The sequence below is a fragment of the Pholcus phalangioides genome, unplaced genomic scaffold (assembly GCF_987345545.1).
Source record: "Pholcus phalangioides strain wild (caught in Gottingen) unplaced genomic scaffold, Ppha-v1.0 ptg000017l_1, whole genome shotgun sequence".
Classification (NCBI taxonomy): Eukaryota; Metazoa; Arthropoda; class Arachnida; order Araneae; family Pholcidae; genus Pholcus; species Pholcus phalangioides.
This window is the reverse complement of record NW_028301610.1, coordinates 9460310-9481511: the sequence shown is the minus strand read 5'-3', so window position 1 is coordinate 9481511 and position 21202 is coordinate 9460310. Positions and strand designations below refer to the sequence as shown.

At 37.2% G+C, this 21202-nt stretch overlaps 18 non-coding genes across 18 annotated transcripts; all 18 read left to right on the top strand.

Moving 5' to 3' along the window:
• Positions 1-34: 34 nt before the first annotated feature.
• On the top strand, positions 35-106 carry TRNAW-CCA (transfer RNA tryptophan (anticodon CCA)). Its single transcript has one exon. It is a non-coding gene; the product is annotated as a tRNA-Trp (tRNA).
• A 144-nt stretch (positions 107-250) lies between these two features.
• On the top strand, positions 251-322 carry TRNAW-CCA (transfer RNA tryptophan (anticodon CCA)). Its single transcript has one exon. It is a non-coding gene; the product is annotated as a tRNA-Trp (tRNA).
• Positions 323-465: 143 nt separating this feature from the next.
• On the top strand, positions 466-537 carry TRNAW-CCA (transfer RNA tryptophan (anticodon CCA)). The gene has a single exon. It is a non-coding gene; the product is annotated as a tRNA-Trp (tRNA).
• Positions 538-681: 144 nt separating this feature from the next.
• Positions 682-753, top strand: TRNAW-CCA (transfer RNA tryptophan (anticodon CCA)). The gene has a single exon. It is a non-coding gene; the product is annotated as a tRNA-Trp (tRNA).
• Positions 754-896: 143 nt separating this feature from the next.
• Positions 897-968, top strand: TRNAW-CCA (transfer RNA tryptophan (anticodon CCA)). The gene has a single exon. It is a non-coding gene; the product is annotated as a tRNA-Trp (tRNA).
• Positions 969-1113: 145 nt separating this feature from the next.
• Positions 1114-1185, top strand: TRNAW-CCA (transfer RNA tryptophan (anticodon CCA)). The gene has a single exon. It is a non-coding gene; the product is annotated as a tRNA-Trp (tRNA).
• Positions 1186-1328: 143 nt separating this feature from the next.
• TRNAW-CCA (transfer RNA tryptophan (anticodon CCA)) lies at positions 1329-1400 on the top strand. Its single transcript has one exon. It is a non-coding gene; the product is annotated as a tRNA-Trp (tRNA).
• Positions 1401-1545: 145 nt separating this feature from the next.
• On the top strand, positions 1546-1617 carry TRNAW-CCA (transfer RNA tryptophan (anticodon CCA)). The gene has a single exon. It is a non-coding gene; the product is annotated as a tRNA-Trp (tRNA).
• Positions 1618-1760: 143 nt separating this feature from the next.
• Positions 1761-1832, top strand: TRNAW-CCA (transfer RNA tryptophan (anticodon CCA)). The gene has a single exon. It is a non-coding gene; the product is annotated as a tRNA-Trp (tRNA).
• Positions 1833-1977: 145 nt separating this feature from the next.
• On the top strand, positions 1978-2049 carry TRNAW-CCA (transfer RNA tryptophan (anticodon CCA)). The gene has a single exon. It is a non-coding gene; the product is annotated as a tRNA-Trp (tRNA).
• Positions 2050-2192: 143 nt separating this feature from the next.
• TRNAW-CCA (transfer RNA tryptophan (anticodon CCA)) lies at positions 2193-2264 on the top strand. The gene has a single exon. It is a non-coding gene; the product is annotated as a tRNA-Trp (tRNA).
• Positions 2265-2409: 145 nt separating this feature from the next.
• On the top strand, positions 2410-2481 carry TRNAW-CCA (transfer RNA tryptophan (anticodon CCA)). Its single transcript has one exon. It is a non-coding gene; the product is annotated as a tRNA-Trp (tRNA).
• A 359-nt stretch (positions 2482-2840) lies between these two features.
• Positions 2841-2912, top strand: TRNAW-CCA (transfer RNA tryptophan (anticodon CCA)). Its single transcript has one exon. It is a non-coding gene; the product is annotated as a tRNA-Trp (tRNA).
• A 145-nt stretch (positions 2913-3057) lies between these two features.
• Positions 3058-3129, top strand: TRNAW-CCA (transfer RNA tryptophan (anticodon CCA)). The gene has a single exon. It is a non-coding gene; the product is annotated as a tRNA-Trp (tRNA).
• A 144-nt stretch (positions 3130-3273) lies between these two features.
• On the top strand, positions 3274-3345 carry TRNAW-CCA (transfer RNA tryptophan (anticodon CCA)). The gene has a single exon. It is a non-coding gene; the product is annotated as a tRNA-Trp (tRNA).
• Positions 3346-3488: 143 nt separating this feature from the next.
• On the top strand, positions 3489-3560 carry TRNAW-CCA (transfer RNA tryptophan (anticodon CCA)). The gene has a single exon. It is a non-coding gene; the product is annotated as a tRNA-Trp (tRNA).
• A 144-nt stretch (positions 3561-3704) lies between these two features.
• Positions 3705-3776, top strand: TRNAW-CCA (transfer RNA tryptophan (anticodon CCA)). Its single transcript has one exon. It is a non-coding gene; the product is annotated as a tRNA-Trp (tRNA).
• Positions 3777-3919: 143 nt separating this feature from the next.
• On the top strand, positions 3920-3991 carry TRNAW-CCA (transfer RNA tryptophan (anticodon CCA)). The gene has a single exon. It is a non-coding gene; the product is annotated as a tRNA-Trp (tRNA).
• Positions 3992-21202: the final 17211 nt, after the last annotated feature.

Genomic DNA, 21202 nt, shown 5'->3' with positions numbered 1-21202 from the left:
TTGTTTTTAGTCAAAACATTTGACGTGCGAATGTGGCCTGGTGGCGCAACGGTAGCGCGTCTGACTCCAGATCAGAAGGTTGCGTGTTCGAATCACGCCCGGGTCATGCATTTAAGTTGATGTGTTTTATATGAATTTGTCGTGCTCATTTCTTTCATATTTAAAATTAAATTTATTCGATAGGAACATATGAATTGCGAATCTTTTTTTAATCATTGTTTTTAGTCAAAACATTTGACGTGTCGAATGTGGCCTGGTGGCGCAACGGTAGCGCGTCTGACTCCAGATCAGAAGGTTGCGTGTTCGAATCACGCCCAGGTCATGCATTTAAGTTGATGTGTTTTATATGAATTTGTCGTGCTCATTTCTTTCATATTTAAAATTAAATTTATTCGATAGGAACATATGAATTGCGAATCTTTTTTTAATCATTGTTTTTAGTCAAAACATTTGACGTGCGAATGTGGCCTGGTGGCGCAACGGTAGCGCGTCTGACTCCAGATCAGAAGGTTGCGTGTTCGAATCACGCCCGGGTCATGCATATAAGTTGATGTGTTTTATATGAATTTGTCGTGCTCACTTCTTTCATATATAAAATAAAATTTATTCGATAGGAACATGTGAATTGCGAATCTTTTTATAAACATTGTTTTTAGTCAAAACATTTGACGTGTCTAATGTGGCCTGGTGGCGCAACGGTAGCGCGTCTGACTCCAGATCAGAAGGTTGCGTGTTCGAATCACGCCCGGGTCATGCATTTAAGTTGATGTGTTTTATATGAATTTGTCGTGCTCATTTCTTTCATATTTAAAATTAAATTTATTCGATAGGAACATGTAAATTGCGAATCTTTTTTTAATCATTGTTTTTAGTCAAAACATTTGACGCGCGAATGTGGCCTGGTGGCGCAACGGTAGCGCGTCTGCCTCCAGATCAGAAGGTTGCGTGTTCGAATCACGCCCGGGTCATGCATTTAAGTTGATGTGTTTTATATGAATTTGTCGTGCTCATTTCTTTCATATTTAAAATTAAATTTATTCGATAGGAACGTATGAATTGCGAATCTTTTTATAATCATTGTTTTTAGTCAAAACATTTGACGTATCGAATCGTGGCCTGGTGGCGCAACGGTAGCGCGTCTGACTCCAGATCAGACGGTTGCGTGTTCGAATCACGCCTGGGTCATGCATTTAGGTTGGTGTGTTTTATATGAATTTGTCGTGCTCATTTCTTTCATATTTAAAATTAAATTTATTCGATAGGAACATGTAAATTGCGAATCTTTTTTTAATCATTGTTTTTAGTCAAAACATTTGACGTGCGAATGTGGCCTGGTGGCGCAACGGTAGCGCGTCTGACTCCAGATCAGAAGGTTGCTTGTTCGAATCACGCCCGGGTCATGCATTTAAGTTGATGTGTTTTATATGAATTTGTCGTGCTCATTTCTTTCATATTTAAAATTAAATTTATTCGATAGGAACGTATGAATTGCGAATCTTTTTTTAATCATTGTTTTTAGTCAAAACATTTGACGCATCGAATCGTGGCTTGGTGGCGCAACGGAAGGGCGTCTGACTCCAGATCAGAAGGTTGCGTGTTCGAATCACGCCCGGGTCATGCATTTAAGTTGATGTGTTTTATATGAATTTGTCGTGCTCATTTCTTTCATATTTAAAATTAAATTTATTCGATAGGAACATGTAAATTGCGAATCTTTTTTTAATCATTGTTTTTAGTCAAAACATTTGACGTGCGAATGTGGCCTGGTGGCGCAACGGTAGCGCGTCTGACTCCAGATCAGAAGGTTGCTTGTTCGAATCACGCCCGGGTCATGCATTTAAGTTGATGTGTTTTATATGAATTTGTCGTGCTCATTTCTTTCATATTTAAAATTAAATTTATTCGATAGGAACGTATGAATTGCGAATCTTTTTTTAATCATTGTTTTTAGTCAAAACATTTGACGCATCGAATCGTGGCTTGGTGGCGCAACGGAAGGGCGTCTGACTCCAGATCAGAAGGTTGCGTGTTCGAATCACGCCCGGGTCATGCATTTAAGTTGATGTGTTTTATATGAATTTGTCGTGCTCATTTCTTTCATATTTAAAATTAAATTTATTCGATAGGAACATGTAAATTGCGAATCTTTTTTTAATCATTGTTTTTAGTCAAAACATTTGACGTGCGAATGTGGCCTGGTGGCGCAACGGTAGCGCGTCTGACTCCAGATCAGAAGGTTGCTTGTTCGAATCACGCCCGGGTCATGCATTTAAGTTGATGTGTTTTATATGAATTTGTCGTGCTCATTTCTTTCATATTTAAAATTAAATTTATTCGATAGGAACGTATGAATTGCGAATCTTTTTTTAATCATTGTTTTTAGTCAAAACATTTGACGCATCGAATCGTGGCTTGGTGGCGCAACGGAAGGGCGTCTGATTCCAGATCAGAAGGTTGCGTGTTCGAATCACGCCCGGGTCATGCATTTAAGTTGATGTGTTTTATATGAATTTGTCGTGCTCACTTCTTTCATATATAAAATTGAATTTATTCGATAGGAACATATGAATTGCGAATCTTCTTATACTCATTGTTTTTTGTCAAAACATTTGACGTGTTTAATGTGGCCTGGTGGCGCAACAGTACCGCGTCTGACTTCAGTTCAGAAGGCTGCGTGTTCGAATCCCGCCCGGGTCATGCATTTAAGTTAATATGTTTTATATGAATTTGTCGTGCTCACTTCTTTCATATATAAAATAAAATTTATTCGATAGGGACATGTAAATTGCGAATCTTTTTTTAATCATTGTTTTTAGTCAAAACATTTGACGTGCGAATGTGGCCTGGTGGCGCAACGGTAGCGCGTCTGACTCCAGATCAGAAGGTTGCGTGTTCGAATCACGCCCGGGTCATGCATTTAAGTTGATGTGTTTTATATGAATTTGTCGTGCTCATTTCTTTCATATTTAAAATTAAATTTATTCGATAGGAACGTATGAATTGCGAATCTTTTTATAATCATTGTTTTTAGTCAAAACATTTGACGTATCGAATCGTGGCCTGGTGGCGCAACGGTAGCGCCTCTGACTCCAGATCAGAAGGTTGCGTGTTCGAATCACGCCCGGGTCATGCATTTAAGTTGATGTGTTTTATATGAATTTGTCGTGCTCATATCTTTCATATTTAAAATTAAATTTATTCGATAGGAACATATAAATTGCGAAACTTTTTTTAATCATTGTTTTTAGTCAAAACATTTGACGTGTCGAATGTGGCCTGGTGACGCAACGGTAGCGCGTCTGACTCCAGATCAGACGGTTGCGTGTTCGAATCACGCCTGGGTCATGCATTTAGGTTGGTGTGTTTTATATGAATTTGTCGTGCTCATTTCTTTCATATTTAAAATTAAATTTATTCGATATTAACGTATGAATTGCGAATCTTTTTTTAATCATTGTTTTTAGTCAAAACATTTGACGTGCGAATGTGGCCTGGTGACGCAACGGTAGTGCGTCTGACTCCAGATCAGAAGGTTGCGTGTTCGAATCACGCCCGGGTCATGCATTTAAGTTGATGTGTTTTATATGAATTTGTCGTGCTCATTTCTTTCATATTTAAAATTAAATTTATTCGATAGGAACGTAGGAATTGCGAATTTTTTTTAAATATTGTTTTTAGTCAAAACATTTGACGTATCGAATCGTGGCCTGGTGGCGCAACGGTAGCGCGTCTGACTCCAGATCAGAAGGTTGCGTGTTCGAATCACGCCCGGGTCATGCATTTAAGTTGATGTGTTTTATATGAATTTGTCGTGCTCATTTCTTTCATATTTAAAATTAAATTTATTCGATAGGAACATGTAAATTGCGAATCTTTTTTTAATCATTGTTTTTAGTCAAAACATTTGACGTGCGAATGTGGCCTGGTGGCGCAACGGTAGCGCGTCTGACTCCAGATCAGAAGGTTGCGTGTTCGAATCACGCCCGGGTCATGCATTTAAGTTGATGTGTTTTATATGAATTTGTCGTGCTCACTTCTTTCATATATAAAATTGAATTTATTCGATAGGAACATATGAATTGCGAATCTTCTTATACTCATTGTTTTTTGTCAAACATTTGACGTGTTTAATGTGGCCTGGTGGCGCAACAGTACCGCGTCTGACTTCAGTTCAGAAGGCTGCGTGTTCGAATCCCGTCCGGGTCATGCATTTAAGTTAATATGTTTTATATGAATTTGTCGTGCTCACTTCTTTCATATATAAAATAAAATTTATTCGATAGGAACATATGAATTGCGAATCTTCTTATACTCATTGTTTTTTGTGAAAACATTTGACGTGTTTAATGTGGCCTGGTGGCGCAACAGTACCGCGTCTGACTTCAGTTCAGACGGTTGCGTGTTCGAATCACACCCGGGTTATGCATTTAAGTTGATGTGTTTTATATAAAGTTGTCGTGCTCACGTCTTTCATATATAAAATAAAATGTTTTCGATAGGAACATGCGTTTTGCGAATCTTTTTATAATCATTGTTTTTAGTCAAAACATTTGACGCGCTTAACGTGGCCTGGTGGCGCAACGGTATCGCGTGTGACTCCCGATCAGAAGGTTGCGTGTTCGAATCATACCCGGGTCGTGCATATTAGTTTATATCAATTTGTCGTGCTCATTTCGTTCATATATGAAATTAAATTTATTCCACAGAAACCCGAGTGGCGAATTTCGTTGTTTTTAGTTAAAACATTTGACGTGTTTAACGTTGCCTGGTGACGCAACGGTAGCGCGTCTGACTCCAGATCAGGAGGTTGTGTGGTCACTCTCGGGGCATGCATTTAAATTTATATGCTTTATAGCGATGTCGTGCTTATTTCTTTCCTATATAAAATTAAGTTTTTTCGATTGAATCAACTTTCCCGAATTTCCTTATATACTCATTATCTTCAGACGGCTCGCGAAACGAACCCAGCGAAGGCCCAGCTATCATTTACTACTTCAATAAAAAATGATTTCATTTTTCGTCAATGTACTTTGAAATTCAGTTTCGCCCGAAACTCCATCTCTTGTAAAGTCTTGCTCGCAGTAACCAATCTCAGGCGTGCTAATGCGTCCTGTGAATAGGGTTTGTAATTACGCGACCTTCGGATCTGGAGCCAGATGCGGTACCGCTGCGCTTGCGGAGTCAGTCGGAGCAGGTCGGTCAGATTTTTTGACTATAAAAAAATATGCAAAATGATGTGTTTTGATAAACTGAATTTAGTATACGAAAGGAATGAACACGACGTTGCTAGTATAAAGAGTATAAATTTAAACGTATATCCCGGACGTGATTCGAACACGCAACCTTCTGATGTGAAGTCAGACGCGCTATCGTTGCACCTACGGGACGGGGCAGGTTCGTTAAATCTTTTGACTGAAAAAGAATGAGTATGAGGAAATTCGCCAATTGTTTCGACCTAATAAACTGAATTCTGTATGAGAAAGAATTGAGCACGAGGTTGCTATAACGAGTATAAAATTGAACGTATGACCCGGACGACGACGCGCTACCGTTGCGCCACCGGGTCACAGCTGAGTGGTAAAATTTTTTGACCAAAAAACAGATCACGAGGTTGCTATAACGCGTGCAAAATTAAATGTGTGACCCGGATGTGTTTCGAACACGCAAACTTCGGATTTGAAGTCAGACTCACTACACCGTTGCGCCCCGGGCCATGGTATGGTGTTCGCATTTTTGGCTAGTAAAGCAATGAATATAAGGAATTTGGCAAATAATGTGCATTTTTATCGAATAAACTGAATTTTGTATACGAAAAAAATGAGCACGAATTTGCTTTGAACGCGTGTAAAATTAAATATATGACCCGGAACCCCCCCATTCGAACACGCATCCTTTTGAACTGGAGTCAGACTCGCTACCCTTTCGCCGCTAGGTCATAGTAGGGAGGTCAATTTTTTTGACCAATAAAACAATGAGTGTAAGGAAATTCGTAAAATGTTTTGACCGAATAAATTGAATTTTGTATACGAAAGAATGAGCACGGCGTACACTGGTGAAATAAATTAAGAGAATTTGCATATTTTATCGAATTTCATGGAAAGAACTGAACTGAATGTAAAACCACTGCTTCTAGACAAAAATGCAAATCTTGTACGTCAAATACGTAAGCGTACACGTGTGTGTAGGCGGAGCCAGTAGAGAAACAGGCTTTATAAGCGCGCGTAAGTTAAGACGCATTTTGTTCGCTAGCACACCTCGGCGAATTTCTTGGTGTTATTTTGCAGCAATCGGGTAATTTCAAATTGTAACAGTAAAAACAAGTAATCACCAACGTTTAGATGATGGAATGAGGTGGCGAATTGTGGGGAGGCTAGAAGCAGGCCAATCTCAAGTCCAGATTTGTAGAGAGTTCAATTTAACGCCCAGCGTCGTGTGCAACTTATGGAAACAGTTCGAGGATACCGGATCCATCGAGAGAAAGCCTGGGCAAGGTCGTCCAAGAGCCACGACGGCCAGAGAAGATCACCATTTGTCGATTATAGCTAGGCGTAACAGGAGTGCTACAGCTTCTCAGCTCTCTCGTGACTTGTATGCAGCCACAGGAACCCGTGTATGAAGAGTGACTGTTTCCAAAAGACTTCATGAGAGGGGGTTGTTTGCAAGAAGACCTGCTGTTTGCGTCCCGCTCACTTATACGGACAGGAGAATCCGTTTATCATGGTGCAGAGAGCATAGAGATTGGAGTATGCATCAATGGGCAACCGTTGTCTTCACTGATGAGTCCCGGTTCAGCCTAAGCACCGATTCTCGCCGTACGTTCATATGGAGAGAACCAGGAACCCGCTACCTACCCTCCAATGTCCGCGAAATCGACCATTATGGCGCAGGAGGTTTAATGGTCTGGGTAGGCATCGTGTTGGATGGCCACACACCTCTCCATGTCTTTGAAAGAGGCACTGTAACTGGTGTGAGGTCTTGCAGCCCTATGTTCGCCTTTTCAGGGGTGCAGTTGGCCCTGAGTTCATTTTAATGGACGATAACGCGAGGCCACATAGAGCTCTTCTGCTCGACGATTTTCTAGAGAGTGAGGATATTCGCCGGATGAATTGGCCAGCCAGATCTCCAGACCTTAACCCTCTAGAGCATGTCTGGGACGGGCAATTGAAACTCGCAACCCCCCCTCCGGGAACCATCCAGGGAATGAAAACAGCGTTGCTGAACGAGTGGGACCAATTGCCACAGGAAATGATAAACTGCCTTATTTCAAGTATGAAATCACGCTGCGAGACCTGTATATCTGTAAGAGGGGACCATACCCCCTATTAACCCAATTTTTTTGTTTATTCTGCAACCGCTGTTTCATACCTTCCGACTCCAACGAGTATTACGCACGATCATGCTTGTGTTATTAAATAGTTATTTGTTTTGTATTGTATCAATGTACATATCAAATTTCATTAAAATCGGTACAGTAGTTCTAGAGATAATGCATGAAATGGACGTATTTCGAACACTTAGGACGTATTTCGTCAGACACGCTACCATTGCGCCATGGTATGGTGTTAAATGACCAATAAAACAATGGGTATTAGGAAATTGGAAAATGATATGTTTCGATCGAATAAACTGAATTTGTATACGAAAAAAATGATCACGCAGTTTCTATAACGCGTGTAAAACATCGTTATAAAGCATATAAATTTAAATGTATGACCCGGACGTGATTCGAACACTCAACCTTCTGATCTGGATTCAAACGCGCTGCCGTTGCGATATCGAGTCATAGTAGGTCAAATTTGTTGACTAAAATAACAATGAGCATAAGGAAATTGGCAAATTTCGACCGAATAAACTGGATTTTCTACGAAAGAAAAATGAGCACGAGATGGCTATAACAAGTGTAAAGTTAATTTTCGACCTGGACGTGATTCGAACACGCAAATTTTCCAACTGGTGTCAGTCGCGCTACCGTTGAGCTACCGGATCACGGTAGCTCCTTAAGGCAACAGCGTTGGTGCGGGGCACTTTATTTTAAAACTCGGAAACAAGTGGGGTTTCAATCATATAATACTGTATGAAATAAGGAAATCCACTGAAATTTTCTGAAATATCTTGTCTATCTTGTCTGATTATATATCTATTTATTGAGATATTCTAAATTATGTTCTCAAAATTAGTTCATTTTCAGTACTTACGCCAGACATTGTACACTGTGAAAACCACACCATTTATTTGAATAGCTTTGATACTGTATGTTGCTATGACTGTTTTCTGTGCAATGAACTAATGGAGTCCGTGCTGAGTTTTAAGATACACCAAAATATTCTCTGAGATATGGTAGTTTTCGTGAAACAATACGTGAATTTTAATTAAAAAAAATCATTTTTTTAAATTCAAACAGCTGTAAAATATTGAATTCTAAACATATGGCCAAAATTCTAGTTCATTGCACAGCAAACGTTGTCTGGAACGCTGTGTTGAAAATTTTCATGAGAATATCTTGCATATTTTTTGAGAAATTTTGTTTAGCGTGGAATGAAGTAAAATGAAGCGTTTGAAAATTGTTTTTGTTGCCTTTGAAACCATTGTTCTAGATGATTTAAATCAGCCATAACTTTGTTTTTACTTAATTGCATGAACAAGAATAAAACAGTTTTGGATTCTGTGTAAAACATTCTTCCAAATAAATATATAAAACGATTTTCGAAAAAAATCGTCACTTGAACGTAATCAGTTGCCTTAAGCCGGGTTTTCCTAGGAGAAGAATTTCAGCGCCGGGTGCAGCGTGAAAACGCTGATTGGTTAAAAACCTGAAATTCAGGTTTTTTGACCAATCATCTCGGTCAAAATCAAAACCCGGCTTTAAACTAAAAAATTACACGAACGTGATTCGTAGCTGCAAACTAGTAATCTGCAGTTCAACGCCCTAATGTTGCACCACCGGGTCATCACCCCTAGTAAAAATATGGAAGCTAGTAACTAGAAGAAGCATAATAAATCGCGATCCTATACTGATTTTTTTGCTATTTATGCAACTGATGACACGTTTTTTTAGCAACGTATTTTCAAAATCATTCATTAATATTAATTTATATGTAATTTATTCTTAAGTCCGTTTGAAATTATGCAATTTTTAAATATGTAATGTTTCAAGTATTTTTTTATAAATATTTTCTATGTCATTTTAACGATTAGTTAAATTAAAAGCACGAAGGGGGGAATAAATGAAGATATGTGCACGAAGACCCACGGCAGCCATATTCCCGAGAAAATCCCTTTATTAGATTTGATATACGTTCCAAGTTATGTCTTTAGATTATGTGATTAGTATATTATTGCGCGCATGCAATGAGTTTTATTACCATAATTACACAACCAATCTGTTTCAACGCAAGGATAAAATTTTGGTGAATAAATATTCGCCGAGATGATTTCTCTCGTGAAATCTCCGAGTCATAATGTTCTTGGATTTGAAGGAACACGTAAAATTTTTAAGCTGAATACACACACAGCCATTCATTCGAAGGAGAATACAGCTGCTTTAATCAGAGATGAGGGGGCGAATTCTTAATAACCAATTGCATATATATATTCCAAATTTTAAGCCTTTAGAATATTTATGAAAAATAAGCAAAAATTGAATTTGGTCGCTCTCTGAATTCATTCCTTCCGGCAGCTACTTTCCATTTCCATTTTAGATTAGGTGACTCGGATTCCGGTTATTTAAGGAATTCTGGAACTTTTCTCCGTCTCGTAAATTCAACCATCAACTCTAAACTGTTTTAATTATCATACTGTAGTAGACATCGGAATGCTAACGACTTTTTCGTTGCGCGCACATACACGAATACACAATGGTTTTCGCACGCTTGTGGTTCACACCAAGAGAAATCCGTATGACGTCATTCTATTTGATCACGCCTCGATTCTTCTGCCATGTTCTGGACATAGTGATGGTGGTGAAGGGCCTGATCTTTCCACTGATGTCCCTCCGTTGGTTTTGAAATTAAGCGACTTTTCCGCCGTGTGTAGTAGCAACATAAGTAGAATTTTCAAAGTAACACCGAAAATGTTTCCTCCGAAAGCTTTTTGGGGATAAGACACGGTTTTGAAACGCCTGCTCCTTTCGTGACTTTGAAATACCGAGGTTTCAATTCTGAAAAGTGATTTCGGATTCCTTTGAAAATGGGCCCGAAGATTCCTTATGTCAGTGCATCATGAAAAGGAGATGGATTTTTTGGAATGGGAAATGAAGTAAATGTACGTGAAGATGTGAAATGGCGTTACCAGATCGCTAGACATGGAAGAATTTTTTGGTTTCGTTTTTGTATGAAATTGTTCACGAATTTTCCCCTTCTTTTGTTTCCACGAAACAATTTATTCTGAAGTATCATATATAAATATATCAAAGTCAGTTGAATGTGAAAGGAACGACGGAAATTGCAATTTGTTATACACAAATACAGAAGCAAAATTCCTCAAAGAGGTGGCTGAAATATTCAAAATAAAGAAAAAATTACCAATGTAATAAATATGCCAGATATATAGTATCTATAATAACTTCTTTCGAATTTTCTATGCTTATTTTCCGCACTGTTGGGACATACATAGTTAATATATTATTAATAAGACAGATATGTATAATATACAGATACAGGTACACATGCATAACAGGTGTTGTGCTGGTATTGTGATGGCTTCCCGTGCTGGTTATGAGGGTCGGTCCGAGACTAACGACGGTACAACGCTGGTCAGTTCATTTGATCATTTTTGTCGCTCCATGTCATTTTTTGTACACAATGGCTAATTAGACCAAGACCTACAATATATTGCTGATTCCGAACGGCAGCATGTTTTTATACGCATCGAGAGGTTGGTATGCTAGCCTCTCGATGTGGGATTCCCTGCAATAGCAATCTTACTGGTCAGCTGCATTGGTTTTTCGAATTCAGAGCGGCGATGCGAGCTAAATTTTCCATTAAGGTATCCGACTATGTTGAAAACGCCATTTTGAAGAAAATATCGAGAGTTTTATTATTTTATTTTATGAAATTCTTGTTTGTTGTGATTCTAAAACAGGCCTTGTTTGGTTTATATGACACACTTAGAATTCAAGTTACGTTCAGAGTTCCATTTTTACATGCAAGTAATTTGTGAATAAAAACTTTAAACGTGTTTTATGAAGAATGTTATTTTTGACATTTTATTGAGTTTAAAAAAACATGATTTCTAAAAATATACTGATTGTATCATTACGAAGTTTTAATATATATTGCTGAAGTTATGAATCGAAATCTAATATCTATCACCTATAGCTGTCTAATTACAGTGTTTTATAGACGATATGTAGGATGAAATTTCAAAAAAATTCACACATACATTTACAGATTTGAGTGCAACTTATGAGCAAACCATACGATTCTTAAAATTTTCGTTCATAAATTTTCTTGCACAATAACTATCTAAATGTATTGTGAAAATAACATTCCATTCAATTTTTTTTGCAATCGTGTTTCCAATATTACAAGAATTTTGCTTAAAATTTGACATAAAAATGACTTTTTTTATAGAAAATGGCATAGGAAGTTCGAAATTTATTGTTATTTTCACTTTTCGAGACACTTTTTATCAAAAAATGTTGTTAAATTTCACAGTCTAGAACGTAGTCGTATACCTTAGAGAACCCTGAAACCAGAGTCAGTAGGACCACCACAAAATCCAAAATTAAAAACCTACACTTATTTCACCATTTCATTAACTCTGGCGATTTGAAAGATGACAGCACCTACCCACACACGCACACATTATAGGTTGCAGCTGATCAAAGCAACACACTTGTTTAAGATGAAACGGTTGTAAGATGCGAAACTAGCCTTTCCCAACCTTCTTGTCCTTTTGGAACCTTTGAAACATTACTTCGTGGTAAAGAGAAACTACCACAGTAGTGATTTCATAGAATTTAACGTGAATACGTCACATGTGACACGAGATATTTCAGAATAACATTATTCCGGACGTAGTATTAGGGCTGTGATTGTGAATCAATTTGTCATGTAACTTTTGGGTGTTGCAGAAATTTCTCAAAATCTTACGGGAATATCTCGAGGTATTTCTTATTCCAAACGGGGGGTGCCACAAACGTAAAAAATTTGCAAATCTCTGTTCAATAGATAGTACGCCCAGGCTGGTGTTCGAAGACCCCATCCTACAGTGCTAGAACATCACTAGAGTATTATTACTACTGTATTTCTCGTGGAAATTTTAGCTAGCTGTTATAGAATCCCGGGTACCCTATAGCGACTGATCTGGGATGGTACGTCGTCAACAATCACCATAAAGATACTCTATATATTTTGAATGTCTACATATATTTCGGTTATTTTATTAATTTAAAAACAGTAATATCAATTGAAAACCCTATTCGTGAGCAGAAGTCGCGTAGAACCACTTACAGCCCAGATGATAGACCTAGGTTTTCTCGACATATCGATATACATCCACTTAATGACGTACCACAACACGTCTTGAGTTTAAAACTGGTCAATCTACTTTAAAAACTGTTGAGACATAGGAACTAGCTCCACTCATGGAACACAAATGACTTCAGCATGATTTTTATAACCACAGTGGAAATTCTGAGATTATAGACCTAAGCTTTCTCGACATATCGGTGTAAATCCACCTTAATGACGTACCAAAACGCGTTCTTGAGTTCAAAAAACGGCCAGTCTACCTCACAAACTTCCTTAACATGGGTATTACTTCCACTCGTGGAAACACAGATGGTACCAGAAAGACTTTTATAACCACCGTGAAAACTCTCACTTTTATCTATCGAATCGACTAATCCTAAAAAAAAAATGATCCTTAAAGGATTGAATTATGAAAAAACTAGAAGGAACACGCTATAAAGAAGTCTTAAAAATAGTTTGTCGTATTCACTAGACCATAGATGTTCCCGAGGAAGAGGAAAAATCCACGACGTTTACTTTTGAGGATTTTTTGACCCGGAAACACGGAAGCAAACTGTTATGTTTCACGTTTGGCCGGGCGTTAAAAATCACTTCTTCTAACAACAAGCCTTGAGAAAGTAAATCAAATCAAAGGCTTTTGGTCAAAGGAACCGAACGTGGTCTTTTCTAGACTGACCTTGTTGCGGCAAAAATCAGCTAATTTAGTTTCCTCTTCCTATCTTGCATCCCGGGGTTTTTTTTTGTTTGCTTTTATTTCCTCTTTTTATTTATTTTTGTTCGACTGAAAGAGAAGAATTATCGGAACTTCCAGAGTGTTTTCAAGAGATTGTCCAGATTGCTTGACCTCTGGTGGAAGTTGTTTTTATTTTGAGACAAAACACATTATTCAGTAATTTGTCAGAATCGTGAAAAAAATATAATATGTTGTATGATTATTTCGTGTCGAGCGGAACGAACTCGACCACTTCAGGATCAGTAATTACATGAACATTTGATCCACTTGTCTATGGTTCACTTAAAGATGCTGCTACTTGTATTTCTTAGACGTGAAGTAGGTATACAGTAAAGTCACACTATTGTGACCATATCCTTTTTGATGTTAAACAGGGTAAGGGTCTCCCTTTAAATTTTCAATAAAAATTCTTGTTTGAAAGATGAATCCTAAAAGTCCAAATTTTGCGCTAATTCAAACAGGTTCCAATCACGGTTTTACTTTATACTTTGAATATTATTCTGTGTAGGGGTCAGTGACTTTCACCTTATTGTCACAACGAGTTAGAAACTCCTGTCAATGTGCGCTAGACTGAAACAGATATCAGTAATGGATAAAGTCCGGAGGGACTTTGAAAAGAATTGGTAATTATAAATGAATGAAGCTCCGAATAACTTCACACACTAATTAAAGTTGGCAAGTCACATTTAGATATAATTTAATTACTGAGCAATTTTAATATATATCATACATCAATAATTACTTATAAGAAAAATCTCTCTCTCTTGAGGGATTTTGAAATACTCTCTTCATCAATTCGAAATAAAATTGGATAACAAAGCTAAAAAATATAAGATAATAAGGCTAAAGGCTATAAAAACTCAAAATCTATCATCGAATTGGTTACTTAATCCTCCGATTCCAGTGAAAATTCAGCGCTTTTTAACTTAATTTGTTCGTGTAGAGGTATAATACTATTATTATTTTTCAAATTCTAATTTAATTTTATATAATCCGGATGCTGAAACGCGAAGTGAACGTCAAATGCCTTGGGGCATTGGAAAGGAATTTCACTATCTCCACCTGATAATCGGATTATCACTCTTCACTTCAAATCAACCGATAATTATGGGCTAAATATAACACAAAAGGATTATTCTTATTGTAGTTTTAAGCGCGAAGCAGAAACTTTTGTGACATTTTTGCATATTTTTCTTAGTTAAATAACGGCGTTAATTCCTACCTTTGGTGATATTTTACTTCGGTGTTAGAAAAGTTCAATATTATATGCTCCTAAACCCGGTTCCACACACATAGCACTACGCCACTCCTAGAAGATAAAAAAACCGGTTTTTGAGGTGTGGCTGAGGTGATTTAACCGTCAAAAACCGGTTTTTGAGCAGCATGGTGGCCGGTCTGTTCTCATAGTGGAGCGAAGCGGCACGAGTTACAAGAATTACGACTGGAAGAAAAAATGCATAGGAGTGGAGGAAGAGATGCCTGCACATAGTAGAAGAGGAGGGGTTCTGAAATGTAAGGGTGTGATGATGATGGTGATGATGATCCCTCCGCAGAAGAGGGAAAGAAAAAAAGGGGGGCACCAATCAGCAGATCGAGGTGAAAACAAACGGATTTGTTCAAATCGCTCACCTCGTTGAGTGGCTCTTTTACTCTTTCGCCTCGCTTTTCGAGTCTGTGCGGTGTAGAACAAACAATACAATTGTTTTAATCGATAGTCTCTGTTATGTATCCCGTACCTCTTGGTCGCCGCATTATGTGCACGGCCTTTGAACGACAGGTCGGAAAATCGTTTTAGTTCATACATGCTCGTGTCGACTCAGGTCTGTCCGATCGTTTCCCGCAGCAAGCTGCGCAATGCAAATTAATTCAAATTCAGCAACCATCGGCACAGAGTGAGACGCCGATTACTTGACAGATCACGTGTCGTGGGAACACGTCTTAACACAACAAACACATAGAAGGTGATCCAAAAGTCACTTGACTTTTTAAAAATTCTTAAAAATTGAATAAAAATCACGATTATGCAATTTGCTCTGAAAACTCATGCCATAATTTCAGATTCGGCAGCAGAAAAAGAATTCATTCAAAAGTTTTGCTATTGGAGTGCTTCTATATGAAAAAGTATGGATATGCAAATGCGAAGAATTTTTATTTTAGTCTATGGGCTTGAGTTATGTCGATAAGGTGAAAAATACCTGGAAAACGAAAACAATTTTTTAACTTCACAACAATTTCGTACAAAAATTCATCAAAATATCATCTCAAGAAGATGACCAACGCCATCTATAAACTAAATACTTAGGCTAACTCATATCGTTTCGATTTAAAAAATGATTAAATTCATGACACGAATTTTCACGTAAACCACAGCCTCGTATGTCAGCCATTCAATTTTTATTGATTATCATAAAGTCTAACAAATTCTTTTCAGGAAGTCTTAAAACGGCGGTAAATTGTTTTGTGGATAGACCCGGGTTTGTAAATATCAACAAAGTTAATCCCGTGTGTTCGTTCATGTCGGGAGAAAATGATCAAACGACTTCAATGGTATCTCTTAGATAATTGTAGCCACCAGATACTTACTTACGAGGGTATCCAAATAATTATCAAGACGATTTCTCATCCGAAAAACTACCAGAAACACGCCTTCTTGACAACAAACAACGCTATTCACAAGAAAGTTTCCTTCATCTTAATGTTTTTTTCTTGCTTCTGCTGGTGAGCGTTAACAATTTGCATAAACATCTTCAAATTCCATTTAAGTTATTACTAAAAATGTAACCTCCTTCTCTTTCGGAACACGCAGCCAATATTACTTACGGAGATTAAAGTTGTCACCAGGACGAACACAAGAATATTATTGATTATGTGTAATTTGAGTAAATGACTCAAATTTATTTATCCCCGATAAAAATTCGCCAATGTCCGCCTCCTTTCTCAGGCTATAACACACACACACACATACGCCAAAACGTGTTAATGTGTTTAGTCTCTTTACCAACGTCAAGAGTGGGTGGTGTTATACACGGGTTGGTATTTTCCTCGCTTTTACCGACTCTTTAATGATGAGAAATGATGTCAGTCGGTTTCGGTGACAGCGAGAGCTCGTTAGTGGCACCAAACACAAATGTTTCGTCGAGCTAACCTTCTTTTCAATGGAACCGTTACGGAAAAAAAGAAGTTGGAACACCAAACGCGTAATATTATAACTTGTCCAGCTTTCAATTAGAACCGTGGCTACCAACTTGCGAGTTAACCTATGGGGTACGTGGAAGTAATCGGTAATGGTGAGAAAACTATTGAATTGATAGAAAAAAAATGCAAGGTGTTAGCTATGGTACGATGTAAAAGGTAGCAAGCAAGCTTCCTAGGCATTTCTAGGAAATCGTAAACTTACTACGCATTTTAAGGGAACAAATCTTTTATGTATTTCTATTTGAGAGCAAGCTTTCTAATAGTTCTAGAAATATTTAAGTCTTCTATGCATAGGAGGTACGAAAGTGTCCTACAATTTCTTATGGTATGCAAGTGACTTACACATTTTTAGGAATGCGCACACCTCGCACGCATATCCATCATTACGCAAGCCAACTACGCATTTCTAGGAGGAATACGTAAGCCAACTACTTATTTTTACTGGTACGAAAGTGGTATAAAGAACGATTAACAAGTGAATAAAAATAATATAACATTTGATAATAAGTGAAAGAAATAATTTCGTAATCAATGAAAGAAATAATTTCGTAATTGATGAAAGAAATAATTTCGTAATTAATGAAAGAAGTAATTTCGTAATTAATGAAAAAAATAATTATAGAATAAATGCAAGAAATAATTCCAGAATTGATGGAAGAAATAATTTTAGAATTTTTTAAACAAATAATTTCAGAATTAGTGAAAAAATAAATAAATCACCACTTATATATATTGTTACAAGTATTATGTATAAATAGTCTTTATTTATCATTTGTTACGTCTTTTGTCGCCTGTAAAAGCCATTATCGCAATAAACGATAAACTTGGTAAGACTGGCGACAGCTCCAATGATTTGACGATGTCATATCTCCAAGACAAGGGTAAAGATGACGCGAGAATCGTCGAGATTATTCTGAAAGGTTTCTTCTGCCTATATAGTGGTGCCGTTTCCGCAGAACTATGAGTTTGTTGAAATTTCTTGGAGAGACGAGATCTCGATGGAAAGTGAGAAGAAAGTTGCTCTTTGTTTTCAGCGTGTCTCGTCAAAATCTCTACTTGTGAATACGCGTACATGGCTGTTCTGTGAAATAAATCTGTGTTGTCCTTCGAATTGCTGGATTCCAGAAGAATTGGCCATCTCATGGTCATCTGTCGTTGTGAGAGACATTATCCGGAACAATATCAATCAATGAGAGAAATAATTTCGCAATTTCTGATAGGAATTATTTCATAATGAATAAAAGTATAATTGCATAATTGTTGAAAGAAATTATTTCAAAGTGTACATTGAGAAGGAAAATAATCTCTCTCCTAAAATTATACCGAAATAAATATAATTACAGACTAATTTGAAGCGATTTCAGATTAAAATTAACCTCAGAATTAAGTAATTAATCGAAAACACTTTCAGTATTAGTGAATTTTTTTCCGGAATTAATAAAAATTGATATTAATAAAAGAAATGAATGAAAAAGTCCCTGTTCAACTCGGAGCCCCATTGGCCCATTCTATTAAGATGCCACTTAATTACATGAGTCTGTGGCTCGAGAGCTTCGTAGGAAGTTCCGATTTGGCCCGCCGTGTCTGAAAGGTTCAAGATCTCTAGTTTAAAGGATCCATGTGAAAGTAGGAATTAAAATTTACAGGGTGATTATAATTAAAGTTCCCGTACTCCGAGCAGTTTTTCTCAAAAACTGCTTATTTGAATACAGATACATTTTTAGGATATCCTAATGAGACCATGGGAGAGAGATTGATGAAATAAAAAAAATATATAGTTCACACACACTTTTTTAATTATTGAATTTTTCATTTTCCCATGGACCATATAGAGCATATACCAAGTTTCAATGGAATACATCCTCCAGAACGGGCGCTACATAGGTCTGAGTAGTTTCAGTATACCGACACTGCTCAGACCCTTTGTAGCACCCGTCAGTATACTGGACCTACTCTGATCTATGTAGCGCCCGTTCTGGAGAACGTATTTCATTGAAAATTGGTATATACGCTATATGGTCTTATGGGAAAATGGAAAATTCAATAATTAAAAGCGCCACTTTTTCATTTGGTGGTAGAAAAATAAACTATATATTTTTTTGATAAATCTCTCTCCCATGGTCTCATTAAGATATCTTAAAAATTTGGCTGTATTCAAGCATTTTTTGAGAACAACTACTCAGAGTACACGGGAACTTATTAATTATAATCACCCTGCATATAAAACTAGTGATTATGACATAGCTAGGGATACTTGGGTCCCTTTCCGACTGGGGGTCCTCTGGAAGGTGCTAATTAAAAAACACGTTTATGGGTACTGGGCAGGCATTACAAGGAATGCTCGGAATCTCTATGTTTGCTTTTAATTAAAAACATATAAGATGGAAGAAAACAACTCTCGAAAATTCCAATTAAAAATGTCCGTCTATCTATTCTAAAGTAGTATAAGACTCCATTGCGGCATTTAATTATAAGAAAAAAAATAATACTCTTAATAATACCGAAAGGGAGAGTTTTCTTGATATTCCAATTCATGCTATTTCTTCGAATGAATACAATTAATTAGAATACGATGAATGAGAAAATACAAGTGTTTTTCCATTTCCAAACCCTTCTCAAAAACCACGTATATTTTAAAGTATTTACTTAATTATAATTTTCTTCGGCGTTATAGTCAGAATTATTTTTGTGAATTTTCTGTGACGATAAAATATTCATACACTAATAAATAAATACGGTAAGTGATAATATTCAATTTTAAAGCGTATTTTCTTTGGATAAATGGTGTATTATATTGTAATGCTGTATTTTAAATGGCCCCGTATTGTTGTTCTTAAGAGTATTTCTGAATGAAAGTTTAAAATTTCAGAATTATTATCGCTTTGTGATCAATTGGTAGAATTGCTGAAATTCTTTGTGTATTCGTAGAGGTGTGAATAATAAAATATATTTTTCGAGATGCATTACATTTTTGAATTTTAAATTAGTGATTTGTTGATTGGAAATTTCGATGTTGATTTAGCTAAATGAGTTGGAAATTTCCGATTTGGGAAATTAAAATATTTTTTGTTTTTGTTATGTATTTTATAATTATTATTTATCCTCTTGGTGCATTTTCTGGTATTCAAATAAGTATTTTGTGCATTTGAATACATATTTTCTAGTGATAATGATATCAGTCATCCATATTTTTGATTTGGTAATCTACCGCTGTTTTATCCTCGAAGAGATGGAATTAGTTTTCCGTTATGATGATATTCGCCAATTACTGGTCTCAGGAAAAGACCTCCGAAAAAAATAGTTGGTCTCAGTGGAAGACCTCAATAATAGTTAATAAGGGAAGGACTATAGCTTGGGCCAGGAAAACGTTTGCAATTGCTGGTTTTAAGGCTCACCGCAATGCAAACCTCAAAGAAAGACACATCCGTATAATAACTAGTCTTATAAAAAAGATCTCTGCAACCTCAAAGATCTTTGCAACAGATGGCTTTGCAACAGAAGGACTTCCGCAAGCATTGGTCTCATGCACCTTCAAAATTTCTGATCTTTAGGAAGGATAATAGCTGGTCTCAGTAAAGATGCTTCGCAACTGCTGGCCTCATGTAAGGACTTCTGCACTACATGTCTTTAAGGTGAAAAGTTCCACAATAGCTGGTAGCACTTAAGGATCTCCGCAATCACTAGTCTTAGGGATTTACGGAATTGCTAACCTATGGGTAAGATCTTTACTAGTGCCCGTCTGGTCACAGAGGAAAAACTTACACTATCACTGTTCTCAAGGAAAGTCTTTCGAAAATTCTGGTTTCACGGCCCTTAGAAATATATAACTGCTGGTCACTGAGAAAGACCTCATCAATAGCTCGGAAGAATTAATAGCTCATCAATAGTCTCGGGAAAGGACATTCATAATCGCTAGCATCAGGCAAGGACTCCTACAATACATGGCTTCAAGATAAGAATTTACGCAATAACTGGTATCACGGAAGGATCTTCGAATTACTGATCTCAGGGCCTTATGAAATTGCTACTAGTCTCAAGGACTTGAAAATTGCTAATCTCAGGGAAAGACTTTTCCAACTGCTCCTCTGGTCAAAGAGAATGGATATTCGTAATTGCAAGGTCTCCGGTATATATAAACACGTCTTCAAGGTAAAAACTTCCGCAACAGCTGGTCTCACGGAAGTATCTCCGCTATCATTAGTCTCGCGGAAGGATCTCCGCTATCACTAGTCTCGCGGTAGGATCCGCGCAATCACTGGTTTCAGGGAATTAAGAAATTGCCAATAGCCCTTCGAAATTGCTAATCTCGGAGATCTTTCAAACTACTCGTCTGGTCATAGAGGAAAATCGTTCGTAAACCGGTCTTTTGAAAATTCTGGTTTCGTAGATCTTCGAAATCTCTGGCTTCAGGGAAAGACCTTTATGATGGTTGGTTTCACGAAGGATACTCCGTAATTAGTGGTTTCAAGGAAGGAATTGCAACACAATGTTACTTCGGCTAACGAATATCTTCTTCGTTATTTTTTAGTCTCGGCTAACGAACATTTTCGTTGATATGAATGCACGCGCTAATATAAAACAGCTGCGTCATGAGCTGAATTTGAGCGTCAATCATTATCAGAATTACTGTCACTCGATCCTGATTTACTAATGCCCCACTCGGAATCTTTTTCTCTTTCTAGATGTACCTCCGCTTCTCTTTCTGAAAGTTTTGGAACCGTTTCCTGCAAAATGAAATGTTCAGCTAATAGGAAATGCATTGCAGGAAAAAAAGGATCCCATGTCTTCAGAGCACGCGTTC